The sequence below is a fragment of the Stegodyphus dumicola genome, chromosome X2 (genome assembly GCF_044657685.1).
Source record: "Stegodyphus dumicola isolate Sdum_Otavi_A_Nest chromosome X2, ASM4465768v1".
Lineage (NCBI taxonomy): Eukaryota > Metazoa > Arthropoda > Arachnida > Araneae > Eresidae > Stegodyphus > Stegodyphus dumicola.
Genome location: NC_140781.1, coordinates 206,034,119 through 206,061,926, shown reverse-complemented (window position 1 = coordinate 206,061,926; position 27,808 = coordinate 206,034,119). Strand labels below are relative to the sequence as shown.

Here is a 27,808-nt window from a genome sequence, read left to right as displayed (position 1 = left end):
CAGAATATTAAATTATACGCATTTTTCTTACATTTCATTTAAACTTATTGGATTGAATTAAATCTACTTCGCCGACAGCGCATAAACCACAACAGAATAAATGCATTCTTTAAAATTCACTCTATTTATTTACCATAGCGACACTCTGTCGCTAGATTCACTTAACAGTATTATATTTCGTTCATAAGCTAGAACGATGCATAAAAGTTGTGGGTTTTTTTTCATTACTGATTTCTGAACAATTATGATGTATATTTCGCCACATTTAATCGACCATGACATTTTTCACATTCTCACTGACATTGAGTACACTTCGATGTAGATAAGATATCCTTTAATAGATTTTTCCAGGTGATCATTTGATTCTTCGACATTTTCTCACTTGACATTTTCACTCTTTGATATTTTCACTCCTTGACACTTTCACTCCTTGACACTTTCACTCCTTGACATTTTCACTCCTTGACATTTTCACTCCTTGACATTTTTACTCCTTGACATTTTCACTCTTTGACATTTTTACACTTCGATATTTTCACTCCTTGACATTTTCATGCAAAATTTCAATGTTCTGAGGCTACTTGATTTTTAGCTATGCGAGATACATTCACACAGATACATTCATTTTTAGCTATGCGAGTACGTACAAACGCCACGAAAAAATCTCTCTTTCGAATCCTTTTTAAATCAGTTTTATAATTCTTTTGGGGGGGAAAGTCCCTTAAAGGTCCACTGTACGTAAAGACTGTTCTGTCCTTACGGTACAGATGTCACGCTGAAACCTGGTTAAATTGCATTCGATAGATGTCAAAATGGATAGTTTCTTTGAAATATGACACCAGAATTTTTCGTGATTACTTCGTACAAGGAAGTAAAAATAGAAGGAACATAGAGAATTGCTGCGGGAAATTTTCTGTATTTGCTGGGGAAATTTTTAATTTTCCTTTACTTTGTACAAGGATGTAAAAATAGAAAGAATATAAAGAAATGCTGTGTGTAGATAATGGATACCTGCCATTCTTTTCCTCGAAACCTGCTGTCTTTTTCCTCCAAGTAGCTTTCGAATGTAAATCTGTATTCTTTATTGTATACTACTTCTACAAAATGCATCTTGTAATACTCAATTTTTGAAATAGTTTATTAGTTTTCCGAACCAGTGTTTTCCTCTCAATAAGTTACTTAATCTATGCCAAGTGAATCTTAATCCCTGAAACTTCATCTTCAAAAAAGCATTCTTTAGAATGTTTCTAAAGAATGCATATCCCTGAAAGTAAATCCGTATTGTTATTGTACACTGCTTCTACCAAATAGATTTTTTTTCTCACATAATACTGAATTTTCCAAATAGTTTATTAGTTACTTAATCTATGTCATATGAATATCAATCTATGTCAATTCCCGAACATTCCTCTTCAGAAAACTTTTCTTTAGAATGTTTCACTATTTCATTTGTATGCTATGCATTGCATATAATATGTCTATTTTGTAGATTTAACTACAAATATTACCTAGAGAAAACATACTCACATAATTATTTCGCAGATTACAATAGCTAACTGAATATGAACGATGACAGCAAAAAAACAGTCCCAGAAAATAAAATTGTTTATGTGCTCAGTTCATGTTGTTAGGACTACGTTTATGAAACAAGCAATAAAACTTTCGTAATTATCTATATGTAGATTGAGGTAAATGCTAGATTACTTCATTTGCTTTCTTTTATAATGGTGCAACTAAAACATTTTCTTCACAAATCGGCAACGCGTCATCATCTTTCTTCTAAATCAAATCGCTTCTTAATAATAACAATTTTTATGCAACTGCTATTAGGAACTTTACACAATGGCGAGCAGTGTATTTCTTATCCTAACTATTTATCCTAGTGCTGTATAATTTTGCAGTTTGAGTTGTTTCTACAATGTAGCAAACATAATTAGCGATCTTTTTCATCAGTATGCGTTTTGGCATCCAATACAACGGAGGAAATATAGTACAGTTTGCAAAAGTCTAAATATATGTAATCTACTTAGGGTAAATATATGTAATTAAAATAAGACGAAAGTAAAGACGACGATTCTGTCTTGACGATCGTCTCTTAGTAAAGTAATAAGTTATTGGATGCTTAAGTTATGCACGGTACAATACTAAAGCAATAAGGAAAAGTAATGTTTGCTCACTTTAGCACAATTTTAGAAGAAGAGCTTGAAATATGGTGTGGATTTTAGTGACCGACAAATGGCGCTGCACGCCATTGGATGGAACAGTTCTGTGAAAAAACGCAGACGAGGCCTCTATAACATATATGCTATACTGTCAACATAAGACTTATAATGTCAACATAAGGCTTATGAAGATGCGTGTGACGTTGTAAAAACGAACTTCTTCCATCAGGCATCTTCTGTAAAGTGTGTTGGAAACCAAAATCTTCAATGGTGATATCGTATTTTTGCATTTTCAAATTCTATACACTTTCATCTTTCTAAAAATACCATTCTTTGATCTCTGTGTAAATTAGAACTGTAAAACAAAATCTAGTTTTAATTTGTCATCGAATCTTTTGATATTTGAGGATTTTTACATTAAAACCCTCTAAGCGGCAAGGCCGTATATATACGGCCTAGAATATTTATTGTGATATCTGTAAGAACGTATATATACGTATATATTAAAATATGTCAACGAAATTAAGGCAATATACCAAAAGAAAACAAATCCAGGTATGAAATACCAGGAGAGTTTTTACATTAAAATCAAAACATAATTTATTTTAATAGTAATTTTGGGAAATTACTGACGCTGAACACTGGTAGTTCGGTCCGAGGTTCGAATCCCACGAACGGGCTGGATGCATGGGCGTTTTCGTGGTTTTCCCCATGTGTAACGTGTTAAGTTCCGAAATAATCTTAGAGTTAAAATTAAGATAAATGAAAATAATAAACATCATGCCTGTACGTTTCATTGCATCTCTAATACACCATGCTTTTTTTATTTCTTCCCACTTTGAACGAAATACATTCATGTGTTCTTGGCACAGAATGTTTTCACATTTTAAACATTGCATTCACGTTCTTCTGTCCTTGGCGCGAGGGAAAAAAATTTAACACATCTTTCATACTTAGTTGTTTCTAATTTCATGTATTCGTTTTAATTCTTCATCGAAACTTCTGCTTTTGTTTTGCATGCAGTACGTCAATTTCTTGGAAAAGTATTAATCTCTGATCTTTGTTCAATACTTTTTTTTTTTCATTAATTGTAATGCTAAGTCCTTCAAAAACAGACTTATGTTTCTTGTTGGTGGATTAGCAGTTCAATGTAATATAATTCAAGCATTTATTACAGCAACATTCAGTGCAGGAAAGAAAATTACCATTGGCCACCTTCTCGTTATTCTGGTAATTGAATAATTGACTGACATTTCATCCCCCATATCCACTGCTCCTTTAGTCATATTATTAAAACATATAATTCCTAACGTTTTATTTTCTCCAATAGTATCATCTATAGTATGATCGTTATATAATGTTATAATGATCGTTACATAAAGCATAAGAACAGTTTTTCCTTTTTTAGGAACATCAGGAATTAATGTTTTATCTTTTTCGAAACCAAAACATTGTAGAAAATATTCTTAGTTTCATCTTCAGTTTCCGAAATGCAATCTTCATCGCTTTCAAATATTTCTAATAAATCTCACACGTGTTGCATCTCCAGTTCATAGGAACTCATTTTTTTTACATGCAGTTAGAAATTTTTTAGAATTTAATGTCAAGTACTTTAAAATCACTTGCGAGTAGAAATATTTACTGTTACACTCTAGAAATAAATTTCTGAACTAAATATTCAGTCAGAAAAACACTTATGCGGACAAGCGCGTGGGGTGTGTCATACCCCCGTTCCAACAAAATACCTATAAATATTTTTCTTAAACACACAGGCAAAGAAAAAGCGGTTCTGAAAGTCAACCACAACTAGAAACTCAGCTACTGAAAGCAGCACAGAATTTCAGTTTCACAAGTTAGGAATATTCCACTTTTATGTAGGGTTGGGGTATAATACACCCCACGCGCCTTCCCGCGAATTAACCGATGTGAAAACCGTTACCATTTAGGACCATCTGCTGGCATTTGAAAATTCAAATATATCGTTCAGTTTTCATGTTACATATATGCCACACTCTGCTGTAGAGATTGATCGGAGCTCTTCGCGTACACGCGACGCTCGTCCTGAACGGGTTAAATTCGAAAGAAAAAAAAATTGAAAATTTAATCTGAAGGAATTTGCTTTAGTGAAACTCTCTCAAGGGATAAATGTATTAGATATATCTAGTTTCAGTCTTTATACTGACCTGGTTAAAACAAATTAGAGAATAATAGGGAAGTAAGCGGTGCATCTAAAGGAATCAGTTTCTGCTAGCAAAACGCATTACGGAACATTAATTTAAGGGGGCTCATACACCTTAAATCCCTTGACCGAATATGTGACTTTTGCAAGAATTGGAATATTTTATTTATTTTAAAATCAAGTACTTCCAACTTTTTACAGCTGACTACATAAAATAGCTGCTATGGAAACTAGTAACCTGAAAGTTTGTGTTGCCACAGATATTTTTGTAATTTAATCCGCTTTGTGACAAAAGTTTTCGTCACGTTTCCACCTTGCGCACACGATATTTTTAAAATGGCTAATTGTACATACTTGAAATTAGATGGAATTCTTTATATGAACCCTATTTTTTAACTGAACCTAAAATCTGATGAATATTTTAATATTAAAAAAATTTGTGCACGAAAACATTACAGATTTTTTTAATAAAACACATTTTATAAACACGACTCGAAATAAGATAAAAATTTAACATGAAATTCTTAGAATTTTTGGTTCATAGTAGTTTCCAAATGTTATAAAAGCTATATATTAAATATGGAATTAAATTATGCAACAGAATGTTTTACACTGTGCGCGCAAGGTGGAAACATGACGAAATTTTTGTCAAAAAGCGGATTTAATTATAAAAATATTTGTGGCAACACAAACTTTCTGATGACTATTTCAGAAAGCAGCTATATTATGTAGTCAGCTGTAAAACGTTGGAAGTAATATCTTTTAAAATAAATAAGTTACCCCAATTCTTGCAACAGTCACATATTCGAAGATCTTATGGGTTTTAAGGTGTACGAGTCCTCTTAAAATGAAGGGGAATGCGAAAATGAGTGGTAAGTTATTTCTACCGCCTTCTTAGCATGCCTTCCCGGTGTAATGGTTAGCACACACGACGGGTATCAAGAATTTAGAGGTTCGAGTCCGTGCAACAGCACTGCCCATTTTTCATCTCGCTTGCTTCGAAAAAACTTAATGTCTCTGAAGTGGCGCCCGAACTAAAGAAGGTGACGGATGATGATTCTCCACCACCAGGATTTGCGATTGGGTTTCCTAATCCCAGCCGCCCTTTAAAAAGGGGGTATATAAGATATTTCTCCCGCCCGCCTTCTCAGCACGCCTTTGTTGCGTAATGGTCAGCAGACTCGGCGCGTATTCGAAGTTGTTGTTTTTGTTACTAATCTCCATGCCTAGGAACATACTAGACGAGGTCCACGAGTCCATTGACCTTTAAAAAATCGAAATCAAGCTTAGGAGACACGTAAAGGTCCACAAGAGACAACTCCAGGCACTCAAGGATACGTGCCGGTGATGCGAGTGCACTGTGGCACTTAGAACAAATTGGGTGCATCCTGATACCACTCTCAAAAGTAAGTCCCCTCAGGTGCCCACTGAAGAATCGGGAAAGTGTTGTCTGAACACATCTTTCGCAATCCATAGCAAGGGATCTTCCAGGACAATCAGCTTGACACCGGGAATGACTCAGGGGAACGAGCCAAATTTGACTGTCAGCATGTCTTCTAATGGAATGCGGTTCAAGATATGTCAGTGAATTGATAATTGGCAAAGGTTCTTCAGAAGCCTCCTTCGCAAGAATGTCTGCCATTTCATTCCCCCATATTTCAACATGGGAAGGAATCCACTGAAGATGCACTTCACAGAGTGACGAGACCTGCCTAACCTTGCTAAGTATTGCGGCTCCGGCCCTATCACCAACTCTTTGCCAGAAGGTCCGAGGTTCGAGTCCCGGCGAGGGCATTGCTTATTTTCATCTTTAATGCTTACCCAAAAATATAATATCCCTAAGGACTTTCTAAGGGAAACTGGCTCGTATACACGTTACACATGGGGAAAACCACGAAAACGCCCATGCAGCCAGCCCGTTCGCGGGATTCGAACCTCGGACCGAACTACCAGTGTTCAGCGACTTTACCGCTCGGCCGCTGGTGGGCCGAAATAAATGAAATGCAGCAAAAATGTGCTTAATTTAATAGGCTGTACAAGGAAGTCATCTGTATTTGATGTATTTCATGTAATGCGCACATTTTTACTTGGATTTTTACTTCCTTGTGCAAAGTAAAAAGGAAGCATTGTAATCGCAAAAAGTTTCAGGCAGCATATTTCAACGAAAATATCCATTTTGACAGCTTTCGAATGCAATTTAACGATGTTTTTGCTTTATATCTGTACGTAAGGACAGAATAAAAGACTCTTTTCCTCCAAAAAAATTATAAAACTGCTTTAAAATGAATTCTGAAGAGAATTTTTCGTAGCTTGTGTACGAACGTATGTACGTACGTATCTCGCATAACTCCAAAAACGAGTAGCCTCAGAACATTGAAATTTTGTATATAGGACTACAACAACATGTAGATGTGCACCTCGTATTTTGCTTGCGATTGGCTGCGCCAAGCGTATATAAATATATTTATATATATATCCACTCTGTTACCCGGCTCAGTGATCTCAGTTTCTTTGCTCTTATATGTTTGTAAATTTGCAACATTTTTTGCTTTACAAATGATTGAATTATGTTGTTCTTATCTCCCGGTTAAGGTTTTTATGCCTTCAGTAAATCTGTGTGCAATTCGCGACAACAAAGATAAAGCCTTCATTTATTATTGCGAATTAAATCATGCTTAATCCTTTCTGGAATATTTTCGAGGAAATATGTGTTTAAGATTTATTTCGTAATTTTTAATGCAGATATTTTATGTATTTTTGCCTTGTCGCGAAGTGAGAACTGAATTAATTGAATGAGAAATACTGAATCGTCTGTGAAAAACTGTTTCTTTTTTGTTTTGTTTGCTTAATTTCTTTTATACATCGTTCTAGGTTTATTATAGTATTTGAATAGAACCTGTGGCAACGATTAGATAATTCTTTAAATGATATAAATTTTGTGCATTCTGAGTTTTAATATGAACTGTTAAGTGAACCTAGCGCCAGAGTGTCGCTATGGTAAACAAATAGAATTTTAAAGAATGCATTTATTCTATTGTGGTTTATGCGCTGTCGGCGAAGTAGATTTAATTCAATCCAATAAGTTTAAACAAAATGCAAGAAAAAATGCGTATAATTTAATATTCCGTATAAGGAAGTCATGTCTTGTACACATCAGATTTTTTTTAATAGACCAACTACCATTTTTGCATACATTTTGTGTGATCAGATATGTTCAATGATGCTGAAAAGCGAATGAAAATTTGCCGACTAGTGGCTAAGACGCTAAAGCTGCGGAAGGATGGCCGAATTGCATTTCCGCAGTTGAATGCTTTGACTGTATAGAGGAGTCATGGTTTTCCTATATAGTAACGAAGTGCAATGTGGTTTCATAGGCAGTTAAAACAGTCTCCTTTACTTTGCAATGTATTGGCACTTTTCATCATTCCTGTATCTTTAAAATTTATCAAGTTGAATCTTTCACTCAATCAATTTTAATTAAACGGCAGAATTAAGTGTTCTACAGAAATTATGAATATGTAAATCTCAACAGAAAAATAACAAAAGTCATGTCAAGAGAAAATAACATCGTTATCGTTTCCGGACTCACATTAAATTCAATCACTTTTAGCAGATAAAATTAGAAATATTACAACCCCTGTGTAATGATTATCATAGAACAAATATGTAAACACAAACAGTTGATTATATTATAAGTTAATATCATATCTGTTTAATATATGACACAACTTGTGATTACTTACGTTTAGATATATCACAGTCAGAAACAAAAATTTAAATTATTCTCACTTTTTTAAACCCTTATAATTCTTAAAAGGGTTCTAAAAATTACCTGATAGCATTGATTATTGTAATTAACAAGGTTTAAAAGAAAATATAAATTAGTAAATGTGCTTACAATTTCTTGAAGGTTTAAGCTATCTTAAAGTCGGCAAATGGTAAAAGTGAATGAATGAGCCATTTTTAGTCATTTTAGCTGAAATATCATTTAATGATTTATACTAACTTAACTAAAATTTATACTAAATTAACTAAATAAAAATCATTTTGCTTAAACTTTATTTTAACTAAATTAATCCTTTTTTTAAGGGGTATCAGAAACACCTATACCGACAATGTTAAATTGGCCATTTTCGATGTACCTTTTCTCAAAATCTGCTGTAGATACACGCTGGAAATTTTTTTTTGTAATTAAAGTATACCTATCTGATTATACTGAAATGAACTTTTAAAACATTTTGAATTTTAGAGTAATTTACAGAATATTTTGTTATGCATATTAAAATTTAGCACTTTCCTCACACAAATTACTTTTTAAAATTTTTTATTCTAATTTTATCACAGAAAGCTTATTTCAGTAAATATTAGGAAACCGAATAAATAAGCCATAAAAATTTTAGATACCTGTGAGCAGTAGTTCCTGAGAAAAGGTACATCGAATATAAAAAAAAAAAATCACGTTTGGAGAAAAACGCGTTTTTATACAAAAATCCTCATTGATCAAAGCATTCGATGACATATTAAAACTAGATTTTTTCACAGTTCTAATTTTCATAGAGATTAAAGAATGGTATGTTTAGAAAGATAAGAATATAGAGAATTTGGAAATGCAAAAATCCGAAATCGCAATTTTTTGAAGATTTTGGGGTTCCAACACCCCTTTTAATTAAACTAAATTTTCGTTTATGGTTAAACTTCATTCACTCAAAAATTATACTCTCAGAAATTGGTTTTCTAGCCTCATATGGAATTTATTAAGTAATTCATTAAACGAAATTACGAACCATATAGCTATTTTTTTTTAAGTTCGTTCTTTTATTTTACGTATTTATTAAAGGGGCTGACGGTAGGAAAAGATAGTCTTGTAGAACACGACCCTGAAACACCGATAAAAATAAATCTGGATTTTCTTAGTCACACAGGACTATAAAGTTTACGTGGGCTCAGATTTCTCTGCCATTCGCCTTCGTTTATAAGTCATGTTTCCAAGAGATAACTTTCAACAGTGTTGCTATCAAGATGGTAAGAAATGGTAAGGAAGTTGCGTCCCTGTTAAAAATTGGAGCGAAGGAGGATGTGCAAGAGTCCCTGGCATAGGTGTAATGGGCGCAATGCTCGTGTATGAGTGGGCTGGAAATGCGGTCGAGATGCTGTTGGAGGAAATCGGCAGCTTCCTGTCCGCAGTCCTGGCTGACATGGATGTACTTGCACAACACGAACTCAATGAACGCGCTGTAAAAGAAACACATCTATTATTATTTTCTACAGACTGATTCAATCATATTCATCATTGACATATTACGAGGGTGGATCCCACCCCCAAAAAAATTTTACAAAGGCAATAACAAATTATTTATTTCTAAAAAAAATCTGAAAGGTTTCAGATTTTAAATTATGTTCAAAAGGGTTTTTCTTTAATATTTTGTGTCTTCCCTTTATTAAACTAGCAGCTTCGCTGCCAGCCTTCGTCTGGCTTTTAAATGTACCGAGTGAACACCAAACGTTAAATTTTAAAAACTGCGTAGAATTTTACTCTGCAGAACAACTTCATAAAAAAAAGTTATGACGTATAACAAAATTACAATGAAATAAGCAATATCCCTTAATACAAATATTAATTATTCTAATAAATAAATCTACGTACATCTGAAAAGCAAATGTATGAAAACATTTCATTATTAAAGAAATTAGTTCATTCTTTCCGAGCAACAATTAAATTCATAAATATATTTTTTTATTGCTGGAACAGGAAACAAAAACTTTTGACACCAAGTTAATACGTATGACCTCATGATTTAAATTTAATGTAATACGACAACATTTTCTCAGAATTAACGAAGCACTAACGTGGCAATAATATATCGTTTCAATTGTACTAACCGGAAACAAAAAGTTGTGAACAGTAGCTATTTATTTAAAATGCTAACATTAGCGAACAATTTTCGACATACAGTAGAGTCACATGCAATCGCTTGCTTTCTTTAGCGTCCGAATATGACCTTCTATAATAATACTAATATGCTTAATGCTTGGCAATGTTATTTTTATTTCATATTTTGTAAAACTTACAAATTTTTTAGTAACAACCTCTACGATGTGAAAGCGAGCAATGGCGACACTTCTCGAAGTAAAGCAGATTTTTATCTCCAGCGTGGAAGACTCTTGCCACTCGGAAAAATGAGGGCGAAAATTGTCGTTTTCACAGTTTTTAAAAACCTGATGTGTACACCACATGACTTCCTTGCACGGAATATTAAATTATACGCATTTGTTCTTGTATTTCAAATTGGATTGAATTAAATTTACTTCGTCGATAGTGCATAAACCACAATAGAATAACCGCACTCTTTAAAATTCACTATATTTGTTTACCATTGCGACACTCTGGCGCTAGGTACACTTAACAGTGTTACATTTCGTCCACATTATAATTCAGAATACATATAAATTTATATCATTTGAAGAATAATCTAATCGTTGCCACATCAAAATCGGTTCTATTCGAATACCATAATAAATTTAAAACGATGTGTAAAAGAAATTAAGCAAACAAAACGAAAAAGAAACAGTTGTTCACAGACGATTCGGTATTTCTCATTCAATTAATTCAGTTCTGACTTCCCCACAAGGCAAAAATACATAAATACTCAAAATATCTTTATTAAAAATTACGAAGTAAATATGAAACACTTATTTCCTCGAATAAATTCCAGAATGGATTAAGCATGATTTAATTCGCAATAATAAAAGGTGATGTTGCTTTATTGTTTCGAAGCTTAGTTTATCTAGATTGGCAACAAGTCCACTAGTCTGCTAAGTTTCAAATGTAAATAAATATGGCTGCTATATTTAAAAAATTAGGCTTAGCTGAACTTAAACAACTTTTAAATTGTTGATTGATAACTCCACAAATATTGCATGCAGATTTACTAAATGCATAAAAACCCTTAACAGGAAGATAAAAACAACATAATTCTATCATTTTTAAAGCAAAAGATGCGCAATTTACAAATATATAAGAATAAAGAAACTGAGATCACTGAGCCGGGTAACAGAGTATATATATACATATATTTATATACTTTTGGTGCGGCCGATTGCAACCAAAATTCGAGGTGCACATCTACATGTTATAATAGTCCTACGTACAAAATTTCACCGCTCTGAGGCTACTCGTTTTAGAGTTATGCGAGATACGTATGCACTCTTCAGAATTCATTTTAAATCAGTTTTATAATTTTTTTTGGGGGGGGGAAAGAGTCCTTTATTCTGTCCTCGCTTGTGGATGTCACGCAAAAACATCATTAAATTGCATTGGATAGCGATCAAAATCGGTATTTTCGTTGAAATATGATACCCGAAATTTTTCGCGATTACAATACTTCCTTTTTACTTCGTACAAGGAAATGAAAACATCTCTGCTAATTAAAGTCGTACGAAGATGAGAATAGTCGAACTGGCTTGCCACGATTTTTTTTTTTGTAATCCGAGAGTAGTTCTCTCGCAATTCAACTCCCCGCCGTCCGGAGGAGATAATGCCACAAACAAGCAAGCAAACAAACGTGCATAGCTTTTAATAGTACAGACGATTACTTTTAAAAGAAGGTAGATACCGATGTTAAATATGTAGTACATCTAACAATATAGGAGGAGCGAAAGATGATTATACAATATTTATGAATCAGAGTAAAATTACAGTGAAAATGCAACAGAATTCGATGATGTGCATGAAGATATAATGGAAGACAAATATGACGAATATGCTGCAGTTACAGAAATTTAGCAGCCATGTTACTTCGAATTTCACTCATGCTTTTTATTCATACTCCTAAGACGTAAAATTAGAGAGCGCATTAAATTGGACACGAATATTTTCACATTGTAACCAATCATTTAATATAAACTCTGCTGCTAATACTGTTGGACTAATTCCAACAACAAGGGTGCCCTCTGGTAAGTAGGAAGAGAAGGACTTCAGGAAAAAGCCAAATGTTTAACCTGATAGGTTGTTTCAGACTCCTGCTCTGTAATTTTATTAAAGTTAAATGTAATGTCCGTGTCTAACTTGAACCTGCTAATAAATAAATGTTACACTATAAAGCACTCTTACCTCTCTGACCCTATCCAGAACGACCTTGTGCCTCTTTAAGTAAATAAAAGTAGTTCTTAATTTTGAATACCTATTACAAAATCGTTTTTACAGTTTCCTAGTTTTAAATAATACCTAGCTTAAACGGAAGGGTGAATAAATTTCTTACTTTTTTTTTCAATTTTCCATTTTTTAATCCAAACCAACAATGTAGTCGATATACATATCATACTCACAGCATTTATTACAGTTTGTCTTTCAGTTCATAAATAAAGAAATGCTTTAAGCTGGATAATTCTTAGCAAAAAATACAAATAAATGTCATTTATTAAAAATTATTTTTAAATAATTTTTAATAAATGACATTTTAATAATGACATTTTTAATAATGACATTTTTTATTTATTAAAAATTATTAATAAAAATTAATTTTTCTTTAATTTTTTCGAAGAAATAAGTGTTTAAGATTTACTTCGTAATTTTTACTATAAATACTTTGAGTTTTTATGTATTTTTGCCTTCTCGCGAAGTGAGAACTGAATTAATTGAATGAGAAATACTCAAAAACTGTTTCTTTTTTGTTTTGTTTGCTTAATTTCGTGTATACATCACTCTAGCTTTATTATAGTATTTGAATAGAACATGTGGCAACGATTAGATAATTCTATTCTTTAAATGATATCAATTTTGTGCATTATGAGTTATAATATGAACGAAATTTAATACTGTTAAGTGAATCTAGCGCCAGAATATCGCTATGGTAAACAAATACTAGAGTGAATTTTAAAGAATGCATTTACTCTATTGTGGTTTATGCGCTGTCGGCGAAGCAGATTTAATTCAATCCAATAAGTTTGAATGAAATGCAAGAAAAAATGCCTATAATTTAATATTCCGTACAGGGAAGTCGTGTGGTGTACACATGAGATTTTTTATAAGGTAAACTTTTCATTTTCCTCGCTTTGCACATGACGCTGTCATTCCGTCTGTTACGTATTTAAAATTTTTTATTTTTTTTCGTCTGTTACTTATTAAAATTTTTTTTGTATGTCTTAAAATTAGAAATTAAAGTTAATGACCGAAATCTGCCGTACAGGTGAAAAATTGACAGTTTCACTCACGCGTGTGTCAGATTTGCGCCATACTTATGGGGTCTTACAAAATTTTATGTTGGTACTGGGGGTCGAGAAAAATTCTCAGTCATAAAAAAGGGTCGCGACTGAAAAAAGTTTAAGAAACTCAGCTATACGGCAAATTTCTGCGAAGGTTTTAAATAAACAATTTTATTTAAAAGTGATTTTAAACAATGCATACTACAAAACTCTGCCGTTTACAGGTAGTAAACTAATATGAAATTACAACGCCCATGCAGCCATAGCCAACGCATCATAGATACACCCTACACATATTTGGCTAGCAGTATTTACGCGTTATTGCCCACACCCGAGAAGAAGTCGCCAAATGTTCAGAATGTGCCAATTTCTGGTAACCATGTGCAAAACCATTCTTCAAACAAACATGCTGATTACAGATCTTCAGTCAAGCAATGTCGACACTTTCGTATGCGTTCTTTTTCATTTATTGTATTCCAGGTTCCAGTGGTTCTTACAAATAAATGATGATATTTTCTGCCTCCAACTTAACACACTTCTGGAATTTGCTAGTGTCCACAGTTCTGTGAAGATTTTTAAACGAAACAGATAACTGCGAGCTTCGAGCGAAGATTTACGGAGAAGAATGACAGATTTGCAGAGGAACGTAAGTGTTTTATTCTTTATAATGTAGTATTGCTAAAGCAGGTTTTTTTTCTTCATATGTTGATCATGTTTACAAACTTCGATAAGTATGGGCGGTTTGGGAACCTTTATAAAAAAAAGGCGCGAAAACTACCAACTTGCCACCGTTAAGTTCGTACCTTTAGTTAATACGTAAGCACCGACATTACTAAGCTGGTTCAAAATTTAATGGCGCCTTTTAACTTCGGTTAGAAAATGGTTGTGCAAGTCTAAGCACCCAAGCTGGAATATCAAATGGGCGGCAGAAAAGTAAAGCTGCAAGCGTCGCTGCCCAAAGCTGGACATGTAAAATATTCAAAACCCTTTATTATTTTTCATTCGTTCTCTTATTTCTTTAGTAATTCGTTTAATAATCGTATATTTATTTTGTTTACAGATTCGGCTTTTTGTAAATTGAAGTAAAAGAGCATATTCGCATAAAAGCATATTGTGCTAATCCTTGGAATATGGTAACAGGTAGTTTGGCGACATTTTGGTAAGGCGATAAAGTTTACTAGCTAGGACTTCAGCAATAATCTGAGAAGTACACAGTTCGAATCGCAGATTATTTTGTCTCCGAGAAATGAGAGATCATGAGACATGTCATTTGATATTTTCCGGAAAATTCCGATCGGGATTTTAGCTAATAAGCACTTAGAAACAATTTCGCTGCTAAAGTGCAGAATCGCCCACTTATTTGTTTGGCGCTTTTTACAAGAGTAAGAAGAATTGGATTTTTGTCAATTTTCTTTGACTTTTTAAGTGAAAATAGGTCGATGTGTACATGGATAAAGTCAAGAGTGTGCGCAATGCCATTTTTGTGCAATTCTAGGATGTTTTTTTTTAAGTGAAAATAGATCTACGTGTACATGGATACCGTGTATATGCAATTCTTAAAGACGCGGCTAGCAGTGGACGATTCTACTCTTTCTCCCAATTTCGCGCCTAATCTTTGTCATGATTAAGCACTTTTGTTCCATAAAAGTTCTAGCATAAGCGTAATTCGGTTAGCAGATTGTTGGAAAAAATGTTCAGTTAAAAAAAAAATAATAAAAAACTTTACTTCGTGAAAACAAAATTGCGTCCGAGAAAAAAAAAAAAAAAAAAAAAAAAAAAAAACTTGCAGATTGCTGTAGCAGGGTTGGTCGCCATAGTTTCGCCAAAAAATCGCCAAATTACCATAATTTGAAGATTTACCGCATATTGCATATAGTCTACGAGTCCATGAAATAAAAACCCGTCGCTGTTATTTAATATTTAATCGTTTAATGCATGGGTTTGGCCTATGACCGTTTGAGAGTCGCATTGCAAAGGAAAACATTTGCGAAGCCCCACATACAGCAAACAACAAATTCAAATAAAAATTAACTCTGGGGTGTTTTTATTAGAAAGTCCTCCACGAAGGCATCCCTCCGTTTAGGCAGATAGCCCTCGTGTGCTTTGCCGTAATTGAATAACCCATTAAACTATGGTGTTTTATTAAAATAAATTAACTTCTTTCATTCTTATATTTTAAAATTTGAGTTAGATATGTATAGGTACATATTTATCATTAAATTGTAAAAGTTTAGTTTAATTTAGTTTGGATTTCATTAAAATGGAAAAAATTCAAATTAATGAGATGGATGAATTTGCTTTTGTTGAACAAGCAAATCGATATCGGGTTCAATGGACGAGGTTGCAATTCTGAATGCATTTTCAAGATGTTTGTCAGTGATCTTCGTCGTATTTTAGTTTTTTGTATGCTTCATTTTTGAAAACAATTGTTCACAAATATAGGTACTGCCAAAAGCTGAAGACATTAATAAAACATGATTGTGAAAATTAGGATATTTATCGCGGGGTAGGTAATTTTGTTAAAACTCCAATAAAGAAACATTTTCAAATTTTTCTTTCAGTTGAATGGGACTTTGCAATTAATACATCATGACATACTAAGATGTTTTTATTTATATTTTTAATTTAAAATAAATGCCAACGAATCGATTATATATGAATCAAATTCAAACATTTATTTTTTAAACAAAAATGGGTACTATTCGGTTTCGAGGGCCAAACTATTGTTGATACCAATGCTGCCAAAATTAATTGCGGCAACCCTAATAATTGCGGCAAGAAAGGAAGTATAATAGTAAATAACTATTTAAGATTGATGTTTTAATTTAGATGAAAGGTTAATTTCATATAATACTTTTTTGTTATTATAATTTATAAGAAAAAGGCTAAACGTGACTGAATGGAAGCATAAGAGTAAATAACTATTTCAGATCATTATTATAATTTATATAAAAATTGCTAAACATAACTGAATGGATGCCTGCATCGCTATTTCGCTAAAAACGCGTGAAGCAGTGTGTGATTCTGCACTTTATCCAAAATTCTATTGCCGAGTTTTCGTCATGGGAAATTCCCAAATTGTTAAATCCATAGGATATCAAAAAAGGATTTAAAATCAAAAAAGGATTTGAAAATTAAACTGGTATTTCAATGGCATCTTAAGAAATATAGAACTATGTAAACTTCAGAACGCAATCTGAAATCAGCGCGTACGCTAGATTTGGCGCGCTGTTAAATGGGCGCGTATGCTAGAATTGGCGCTTTTGCGCGTACATTTTCGCTGCAATGTTTTTACGGCCCTCGAAACCGAATAGTACCCAAAAAGGTGTAAATTTGAATAATTTCATAATTTGCGTTTTGGCCGTATTTTAAAGACTTTTGGGCCGCACTTCAGGCACCTTTGTTTTAATGCCTTACTTTTTTTTATACGAGTGACTTTGTTTTTCTTTCAACACCACGTAAATTTAAAATTGCCTTCAATTTATTAAATCAATTTTATATTTTCCATTATATAATGCCAAAACGATAAGACTAAAGTATATTTCTGTGAATTATTGAATAAATTTAAACGATAGCGCTGAACATACTTTTTGAGCAAATTCGTTTCATTAAATGTAATCACACAGCATCATATATCAATAATACGTCACAGCAAGTCGTTTGCTAAAGATGAAGGTTTTCAGTACGATGTCATCACGGTCTTACCAGCAGCAGAGCGGTAAAGTCGCTGAACACTGGTAGTTCTGACCTAGATTCGATTCCAGGCAAACGGGCTGGCTGCATTGGCGTTTTCGTGGTTTTCCCCATGTGTAACATATATTTCTTTTTTATCTTAGAAAATCCTACATGTAGGCAATTGTCGCCTTAGGCAGATAGCTTTCGAGTGCTTTGCCGTAATCACATAAACCAAGCCAATATATCGCCACGTATCGTTTGACAAATATGTAATTTATAAACATTTGTGGTTCTTTATATAATGCTTCTTTTCTACAAATATATTACAAAATATGAACAGACAATTTGACTTTAATGAAACAGAAAAATATGCTTCATTAAAGTATATATATATATTATGTAAATATATCTAATAATTAACTTCTTTAATTTTAGTATAATACTTGCAATAACAAGCCGTGTTTCATTTTATGGGGTATCAGAAACCCCTATACCGACAATGTTAAATTGGCGATTTTCGATGTACCTTTTCTCACAATTTGCTGTAGATACAAGCTTGAAACTTTTTCTGTAATTAAAGTATACCTATCTGATTATACTTAAATGAGCTTTTGGAACATTTTGAATTTTAGAGTAAATTACAGGATATTTTGTTAGGCATAGTAAAATTTAGCACTTTTCTCACACAAAAAATTAAAAAAAAAAATTTTTTTTTCTAAGTTTATTACAAAAATCTCATTTCAGTAAATCTTAGGGAACCTAATAAATAAGCAATAAAAAGTTTAGATACCTGTGAGCAGTAGTTCCTGAGAAAAGGTACATCGAGTACAAAAAAATAACGTTTGGAGAAAAACGCGTTTTTATGTAAAAATCCTCATTGATCAAAGCAGTAGATGACAAATTAAAAGTAGATTGTTTTACAGTTCTAATTTTCATAGAGATTAGAGAATGGTATTTTTAGAAAGATTAAAATTATACAAAATATCAAATTAAAAATTATACAAAATACACTCATACACAAATCTTAAGGGGTATCAGAAACCCCTATACCGACAATGTTAAATTGGCCATTTTCAATGTATCTTTTCTCAAGATCTGGTGTAGATACAGGCTTGAAATTTTTTCTGTAATTAAAGTATACCTATTTGATTATACCGAAATGAGCTTTTGAAGCATTTTGAATTTTAGAGTAAATTACAGAATATTTTGTTAGGCATAGTAAAATTTAGCACTTTTCTCACACAAAAAAAAAAAAAATTTCTAAGTTTATTACAAAAAGCTAATTTCAGTAAATATTACGGAACCTAATAAATAAGCCATAAAAAGTTTAGATACCTGTGAGCAGTAGTTCCTGAGAAAAGGTACATCGAGTATAAAAAAAATCACATTTGGAGAAAAACGCGTTTTTATGTAAAAATCCTCATTGATCAAAGCAGTAGATGACAAATTAAAACTAGATTTTGTTACAGTTCTAATTTTCATAGAGATTAAAGAAAGGTATTTTCAGAAAGATAAAAGTGTAGAGAATTTGAAAATGCAAAAATCCGAAATCACAATTTTTTGAAGATTTTGGGGTTCCAACTCCCCTTAAGACCCAGTTAGATAAAATTCGATTGTTTTGCTATATTTTACTTGAAATTCCGTGTGCTTAGGCAAACAAAAATATTTTTATTCTCCAATATGCTTCAAATACTTGTTTCATGGTAATTAAATAACTGTTTATTTAGGAAAACGTTTTATTACCTATAACTATATAAACTCCAATGAAGTCAATGAAGATAAACAAAACGCCAAATTCCTTCCAAATCGCTTACCAGATGAGCTGTAATCATAGTAAATCTAGAATACTAGGGTGTACCATTTGCTCGTCCCACAGATTTGTAGCAGTGCGCGTTTATTTGAATGCCAAAAGAATCATCACTCGAGGCAAATTTATTTAGGGGAAGGTAGCCTAATTTGGAGCTGTATGATACACAAAGACTAATGATATCTGCGAGATTTGACATAGGCATTTTGTTATACTGTGGGTAAAAAAAGTATTTGCACACCTACATTTTTGTTTGCAATTCATAAAAAGAAGCATTGAGAAATAAAAAAAAATTGTATTGCCAAATCAGAATAAGTCTAATCATCCAAAACAAACAGAAAAATTACAATAATATAAATAACAATGCTTTTTTGTAACAAAATTAAAATATCTCGTATCAAAAGAGTATTTGCACACCTGCATGAATACAAAAGAAATAAAATATATAAGCAAATTTCAAATAACTAACATTTAGTATGCATTCCTTTAGCATCTATTACTGCTTGTAATCTTGCTGGCATTGATTTAATTATATTTTTGTAACAGTAGGGTCAGTATTCGACTATTCTTCAATAAAGGCTTGTTTAAGGGCAGATTTGCTTGAAATCTTCCTTTTTCTTATTTTTAAATCCAAAGAATCAAATTTTCCAAAGGATTTAAGTCTAGTGATTGTGGTGGAGTGGCAAGTTTTCTGGGTACATTATAAAGCAACCACATTCGTGTGTGTGTGTGATTATGGCAAAGCCTCGAGGGCTATCTGCCTACGGGGAGGAGTGCCTTCGTGGAGGACTTTCTAAGAGAAACTGGCTCGTATACGCGTTACACATGGGGAAAACCACGAAAACACCCATGCAGCCAGCCCCTTTCGCGGGATTCGAACCTCGGACCGAACTACCAGTGTTCAGCGTCTTTACCGCTCGGCCGCTAGTGGGCTTTGCAACCACATTCGTGTTATACCGGTAGTGTGCTTGGGATCGCTGTCTTGCTGAAAATAGAACGAATTACTGATACCCAATTTTATTGCACTTTGTGGCAAGTTATCTCGCAACACATCAATATGTCATATTCCCATCAATGAAACACAAATTACCAACTCCTTTGCTAGCCATGCACCCCCAAATCATAACAGAACCTCCTCCACGTTTAACTGTGGGTAACACATTTTTGGTATGAAAAGCAGTACAAGTACTCCAAACTAATTTCCTGCCATCTGATTTAAAGATATTGAACTTACTCTCGTCGGAGAGTATGACATTTTTCCAAAAATCAATTGGCATATTGATATATTCCTTAGCGAATTCAAGTCTCTTCAGTCTATTTAGTTCAGTTATGAGAGGTTTTTTCCCTTGGAGATCTCCCATAAATGTGTGCATCGTGCAGAACATTTCGAACACTTTGGGCACAGATTTGAACTCCAGATGTTGAAGCGACATCATTGGCTAAAGTAATTGCACTAACAAATGGATTTTTCGATGCTTCTCTTATGATTTTTCGCTTTATTCGCAGTGAAAGTTTCTTTGAGCGTCCACAGCACAAGTTATTTGATGTAGATCCTCTTTCTTTATGATGTTTTATAATATACCGAACAGTAGAGGAGCAAACATTTACTTTTTTACCTATTACCACTACAATTTGAATTATACCATTACAATTTGAAATCGACAATCAACTAATAACGTTTCGACAACACCTCCTTTTATAGTCGTCTTACGTATGTTATTTACTGCGGGATGACTGTCAAATAATAGCATAAAAATGCAAATTTGCTAAAGTTGAGTGTGCAAATACTTTTTTGACATAAGCTATTTTAATATTGTTGCAAAAAATGTTTTTTTATTAATATTATTGTATTTTTTGTAATTAATTTAAATGAATAAGCTTATTCTATTTTTTAAATGCCAATTTCTGTATTTCTTAATACATTTTCTTATAAATTGTGAACAAAAATGTATGTGTGCAAATACTTTTTGTACCCACTGTATGTAGATGTAGAAGAGGTTAATGAAATTGTCTTTGTAAAGAAACGCTTCTTGGTTACATTGAGAGAAGTGTTATTCGCTTGGCTAAGAAGAAAATCTCTTATTTCGACATAAGTGTGAAAGCAATTAAACGTAAGTAATTGCATGCCTTATTATACCATCACAAAACGTGCTTACTTAGCTACAATTTTCAATTATAATTTTGGAAGGCTATGTTAGTTTGACGTTTCTGTATAATATCAAGCATTAAATATTCAAGTTTCCCAAGTTGGACCGAAAACAGTTGCCGAAATTGACCGGTCCGATTTCGGCAACGACATGTTTTCATGGATAAATTATAATTAACCCTAGAATGCTACACTTCGAAGAAATTACGGGAATGGCAACCATTCGTCTCCGAGACGAAGTTCACCTTCTAGTAGTGATGATGATGAAGATAGAAGTGATAACGAAAATAAACGATTTAGGACAGTTCTTGAAAAAATATCACCACGAGCCAAAAAAAAAAAAAAAAAAAAAAAAAAAAAAAAATCCAAATCCAACTGGCCCTTCGTCTTCTCGCAGTGCAGAAAGCAGTGGAAAACCCAGAAAGCAGTGGAAATAACAAGCAGCCCATACAAATAGCGGTTATACGAAAACCAAAGTTTAACAAAATGCAGAAACATAAAAAAGAAACTGATTCATGGTTTTGTATATTATGTGAAGAAACTAAGGAAGAAATGATACAATGCATGAAATCTCACGCTTGAATACATACTCGGTGTGCTGGAGTTTGTGCTGCAATTAAAAGGTTCTTTTGTTGTAAATTGCCGTTAAGAAAGTTTATGGTCCAATTTAGGAAACTAGCGGTCCAAATAAGGAAACCGGTTTCCTAAATTGAACCGATGACACGATTTTTTGAATTCATTTTTAACTGTTATAAATAATTTTGGTACTATTCGGTTTCGAGGGCCGTAAAAAAAGTGCAGCGAAAATGTACGCGCAAAAGCGCCAAATCTAGCAAACGCTCCCATTTAACAGCGCGCCAAATCTAGTGTACGCGCTGATTTCAGATTGCGTAAGTTTATATAGTTCTATATTTCTTAAGACGCCATTGAAATACTATTTTAATTTTTAAATCCTTTTTTTTGATATCCTATGGATTTAACAATTTGGGAATTGCTCATAACGAAAACTCGGCAATAGAATTTTGAGTAAAGTGCAGAATCACCGACTGCTTGACGAGTTTTTAAGAATTGCACATACTCGGTATCCATGTGCACATCGACCTATTTTCACTTAAAAAAATATCCTAGAATTGCACAAAATGGCACTGCGCACACCCTTGACTTTATCTATGTACACATCGACCTATTTTCACTTAAAAAGTAACAGAATATTGACAAAAATCCAATTGTTTTTACCCTTGTAAAAAGCGGCAAACAAATAAGTGAGCGATTCTGCACTTTACCGAGAATATTTTCAAAGAAAAGGCATCATTCATTATAGAAAATTACGTTTGAACAACCAACGAGATGAAATTATGCTTTAGCGGTAAGTCGAGAGCGAAATAGCGATGCAGGCATCCATTCAGTTATGTTTAGCAATTTTTATATAAATTATAATAATGAGCTGAAATAATTTACTCTTATGCTACCATTCAATCATGTTTAGCCTTTTCGTATAAATTATAATAATAAAAAAGTATTACTATGTGAAATTAACCTTTCATCTAAATTAAAACATCAATCTTAAATAGTTATTTACTATTATACTTCCTTTCTTGCCGCAATTATTAGGGTTGCCGCAATTATTTTTGGCAGCATTGGCATCAACAATAGTTTGGCGATTTTTTACGGCCCTCGAAACCGAATAGTACCATAATTTTTAAAATTTAATAAATGGTTCTATTTTGAAGGTACACTTAGTGAGTTTTTTTTTTCTACTACCTAATTTTTATTGGCACTTCTTCCGTCCTTCTATATAGTGAAAAATACAAAATTGGTGCAAATTAGGCTACTCTCCCCTATGTTTTGATGCCATTTAATGTGTTTGGGATTTTATATAAATTTTTACTGTATTTTGATTTGAATAACTATAACTTTGAATTAAACATTTATACGTCATGGCTCAATTTTCTGTCTTCTGGGAGAGACACTTCTTTCCAGGGGTTTAAAAAAATTGTTGCGTTAAAATATTCATGGCCTTGCTATGGCGATAAGTAATGAGACTACTTTGTTTTCATGTACTCTGTTATATACCTTATTAGATCAAAGGGACTCTGTCCCTGAGCGACTATAGTTTTCGTTTTGCGATTTTGCGTGGAATTACTCTGAATGTCTGTTTCACTTTTCAAAGTGTTGCCACCGAATATTATCGCCTTCTATTATATTTGAAGTAGCGCATCGCGCAGGAGCACCATAGGTCCGGAGTTCGATTCCCGGTCTGGGCAGGGTCTGATCAACCTTTCATCCCTTGATTTCTATCACTTGGGTCGATAAAAGGAGTATCAAGTTCGCTTGGAGACTAAACACTGGAGATTTTTGCGACAAGCTGACCATTTGCTTAGAGCATATGCTTTTACGCCCCCGGGGCCCACAGTCAAGAAAGCAGATTTCCGGCCACTGCAGATCTTGGCCCATTAGGGCTGTTACGCTACAGAGTTTAGTTTAATTTAGTTTATTATATTTGAGGAAATTAAATAATAAAGATCGGCATAAATGTATGTATATTTCTCGCATTTTGGTAAAACAACGGTAACTAGAGCCATACAATTTGGATAACGTAATCTTACTGCGAATATGGACATCTAGAAGCCCAAATTTCAAATTGGGAATTTGTTTTATTCTCGATTTCATATTCTGTAAAACTTTAATGAATTTCTCATTAACAAACTCGAGGAGTTCAAAGCGAGCCATGGCAAAGTTGTACAGAAAAAAAAAAAAATTATCTCCAGCGCGCGAGACTGTGTATCGGAAATTCTAAGGATATGCCCAATTTAAAATTATTTTGTGATATTGCTGTTGAACTGAATTTTATGGTTTATGTGCGAAGAACGTGATATTTAATAAATAAAGGTAAAACACAAAATGTTAAAAAAACGCCGCTTTGGACGTAATTTAAAATTTGAAACTTTTCAGATTTCTTATTTTTTTTTTCTTTTATTTTCTTTCTGGCTGCCCATACAGTATTGTGGTTAGAGGAGGCAAACCGCTGATTTCGCTTCCGACCCAGGTATAGGTATATCCATGCAGAATTGGTTACCAACTCGGCGGGAGTCAATCACTAGCTACCAGGCCGCAGCCCTGGGCAGCCCCGGCTGAGCAGACGACATTTATAAAATGCAAAAAAGAGATATACACGTGCTTACAAGGCACTTGAAGAAGAAGAGTACGTTAAAGCTCCTAAAGAAAATATACATAATCTGCTTCCCATGCACCCTGGAGTTTTAGAGCCATCAGTGAAAAACGCCATTTGCAAATCCCGAGTCCTGTGTTCTATGAAAGTAGATTGTGTCCACAAGGTTATTTTTAGCAGGGTGGCAGGGAGCTTGCGGTATGTGATGCTCATAATCAGTATGAATATAGATTTGTCCCCAGAGACTCATGGAGTGTCGTAGCCTGCTTACGTTAACCACTGCAGCCTTTCGTTCAACTCACAAGTCCAGAGGCGGTGTGCCTGCGATAATTTATAAGGCTGCCGTGGACGTGGTACTATAAGCCTTGCAAATGAGAAAAAGCTGGTATCGCTGTATAGAGAGTAGTGAACGTCTCATTTGGAAACAGATGTTAGTTCCCCAAATAGCAGCGGCATACAGAATAATTCTTTCCACCAGTCTATTGATTCTTAACTTTAAAGAAGAGATGTGTAGTTGCTAGGAAAGAGTGTTTAGGGGAGCCTGACTGCGATACCCAAGGGCCCAGGTTCGAATCCCGGAGAAGGCATGGATATAAAATTGCCTGTCCCTTCATAGGAGGTGCTGGTGGCCTCCTGTTAGGTGCCTCCATAATAAAATGGTCAATGCCGTTAATAGGCAAGTGCCCGCCACTGGGAAAAAATTGCTTTCATAAGTTAAAAAGATTTCTTCCATGCTTTTAATACACTTGTGTTTAATTCCTTTCAATTACGTTTCTTTCTCGGTTAACAATTTTACTTGAATTTTTGTTTTTTCATGGTTACAGCTGTCTAGGTATGTAAGTTATCTGTCTATCCTATCCACCCTTTCTACCTATTTAGCTATCATTTATATTATATTCATAAAAATTAAAATCATTCCTAATTTTTATGAACAGAAAGATATTTAAATCCGGAAAATGATTAAAAACTCTGTAAATTTCCCAAAACGGAAATGTTTAAATAGCTGGCAAATCTCTTCACATTTTTTTTTTTCTCTTCTGATTTAGTAAATATAACTAGTCTTAAATTATTTATGTGCTGATCTTAAAGTATTTACTCTCAATTGATGTGGAAATAATTAGTTTATGCCTTCTTCCTCACATGGGGTGGTGGTGGTGGTGTATTGAGAATACGGCAAAGCACACTAGGGCTATCTGCCTAAGGGGTGGGATGCCTTCGTGGACAACTTTCTAAGGTAAACTGGCTCGTATACATGGGGAAAACCACGAAAACGCCCATGCAGCCAGCTCGTTCGCGGGATTCGAACCTCGGATCGAACTTACAGTGTTCAGCGAAGTCCCCGTTCGGCCGCTGGTGGGCCTCTTCCACACCCAGGATTTGGCGATTGGGTCCCCTAAAAACCCGAGTCGCTCTTTAAAAGGGGGAGTATATAAGACATTTCTCCCGCCTTCCTAACGTGCCTTTGTGGTGTAGTGGTTCTGCACGCTGGGCCGGTATTCCAGAGGTCCGCGGTTCGATTCCCGGCGAAGGCGCTTGCTATTTTCCATCTTTCCTGCTTCCAAAAATATACCTAATGTCTCTACAGAGTATAGCCTCTTCTACGATGCTTTCCTTTGCCCATGGGGTTGCTTTGCTAAGAGTTCTTTGGAACTCCGGCTGGAAAACAGTAGCATGATTTCTTAGTTTAAATTCTACGTGCCGCTCAATCGGTATAGTCGTAAGCGTCGTTGACTACCGTGTGGGAGGTCCCGGGTTCGAATCCCGGGAAAGTCATGAATGTTTGCAAATGTATGGTGTCGGTGCGGCATGGCGACACTCCAAATATGCGGCGAGCTGAAAGAGTCCTTTCGTGTGGTGGTGACCTTCGGACCCTTCCGCCCCCCGGGGTATTCTCCATCAAAATTCGGAGCGGTTCTTTTCCAATTAACCTAATGTCTATAAAATGCCAAAAATTTAATGGCCCTTATGGGCTAAAAAAAAAACTGAAAGTTTTCAGGATTGGATTATTAAATTACAGCAAAGCACACGAGGGCTATCTGCCTAAAGGGAGGGATGCCTTCGTAGAGGACTGTCGAAGGGAAACTGGCTCGTATACACGTTACACATGGGGAAAACCACGAAAACACCCATGCAGCCAGCCCGTTCGCGGCATCCGAACCTCGGACCGAACTACCAGTATTTAGCGATTTTACCGCTCGGCCGCTGGTGGGGCTCCTCGCATGGGGAAAACAGAGCATAAATGTCTAATATTGTTTTTCCTTATATTTTATTTCAAATATGATTATGTACCACTCGAAATATTCTTACGCATTTTCCTTGGTCAAATCTTAAGATGTATAAATCTCAATCTGTAGTTTTAATGCTGACGTAAAGCACATTTTTTTCCAGAAACACTTTCGTGATGCGGCAGCCCAAAATTTTTCAAAAATGTTTAAGGGGGCTCATATACCTTAAACCCCTTATGAGCTTCGAATTATGTGACTGTTGCAAGAATTGAGATATTTTATTTATTTTGAAAGTAATGACCTCCAGCTTTTTACAGCTGACTACATAATATAGCTGCTTTGGAAACTAGTAACCAGAAAGTTTGTGTTGCCAGAAATATTTTTGTAATTTTATCTGCTCTGTGGCAAAATATTTCTTCATTTTTCCAACTTGCGCGCTTGATATTTTAAAAATGACTAATGGTATATACTAGAAATTAGATGTAATTTCATTGGGGCTATATGGCAGGGGGTTTCACTGGGGTATGGGCACTATTTTCTAACTGAACCAAAAATATGATGAATATTTTAATATTAAAAAATTTTATGCACGAAAATATTACAGATATTTTTAAGAAAATACATTTTATAAACTCAACTCCCAAATAAAATAAAAATTTAACATGAAATTCTCAGTTTTTTTGGGTTTACAGTAGTTTACAAATGTTATAAAAGCTATATATAAACTATGGAATTAAATAATGCAACAGATAATTTTAAACTGTGCGCGCAACCTGGAAACATGACGAAAATTTTTGTCACAAAGCGGATTAAATTATAACAATATTTGTGGCAACACAACCTTTCTGATTACGATTTCAGAGAGCAGCTGTATTATGTAGTGAGCCATAAAAAGTTGGAAGTAATTGCTTTTAAAATAAATAAGTTATCTCAAGTCTTGCAACAGTCGCATATTCAAAGATCATAAGTGTTTAAGGTGTATGACTCCCCTTAACTACTTTGAACACTTTAATCTCAATATGTGATATATTTCACTACAAACATCTACTATATCTGTTACACAGGAGTATCCTAAAGATTGATACTTCTAATGACATCGAAACGTTAACAAACTTCAAAGGTCGCAACAGATTGGTCCAGGTACTCGTAATCCCATTGTTCTAAAGAGGCTTGTACCATTGATGGAAAGAGGGAATACTTTACGTCTCAAAGCCAGATGAATTGCAGTTATGTAGTAGTTTTGG

General features: G+C 34.0%; 1 long non-coding RNA gene across 1 annotated transcript in view; it reads left to right on the top strand.

The window, feature by feature from the left end:
• Window positions 1-13,677: 13,677 nt before the first annotated feature.
• Window positions 13,678-27,808, top strand: part of LOC146993026 (uncharacterized) — a 280,544-nt gene continuing 266,413 nt past the window's right edge. The window contains exon 1 of the long non-coding RNA XR_015038890.1: window positions 13,678-14,188. This is a non-coding gene — a long non-coding RNA (uncharacterized LOC146993026). The remainder of the gene's footprint in view (window positions 14,189-27,808) is intronic.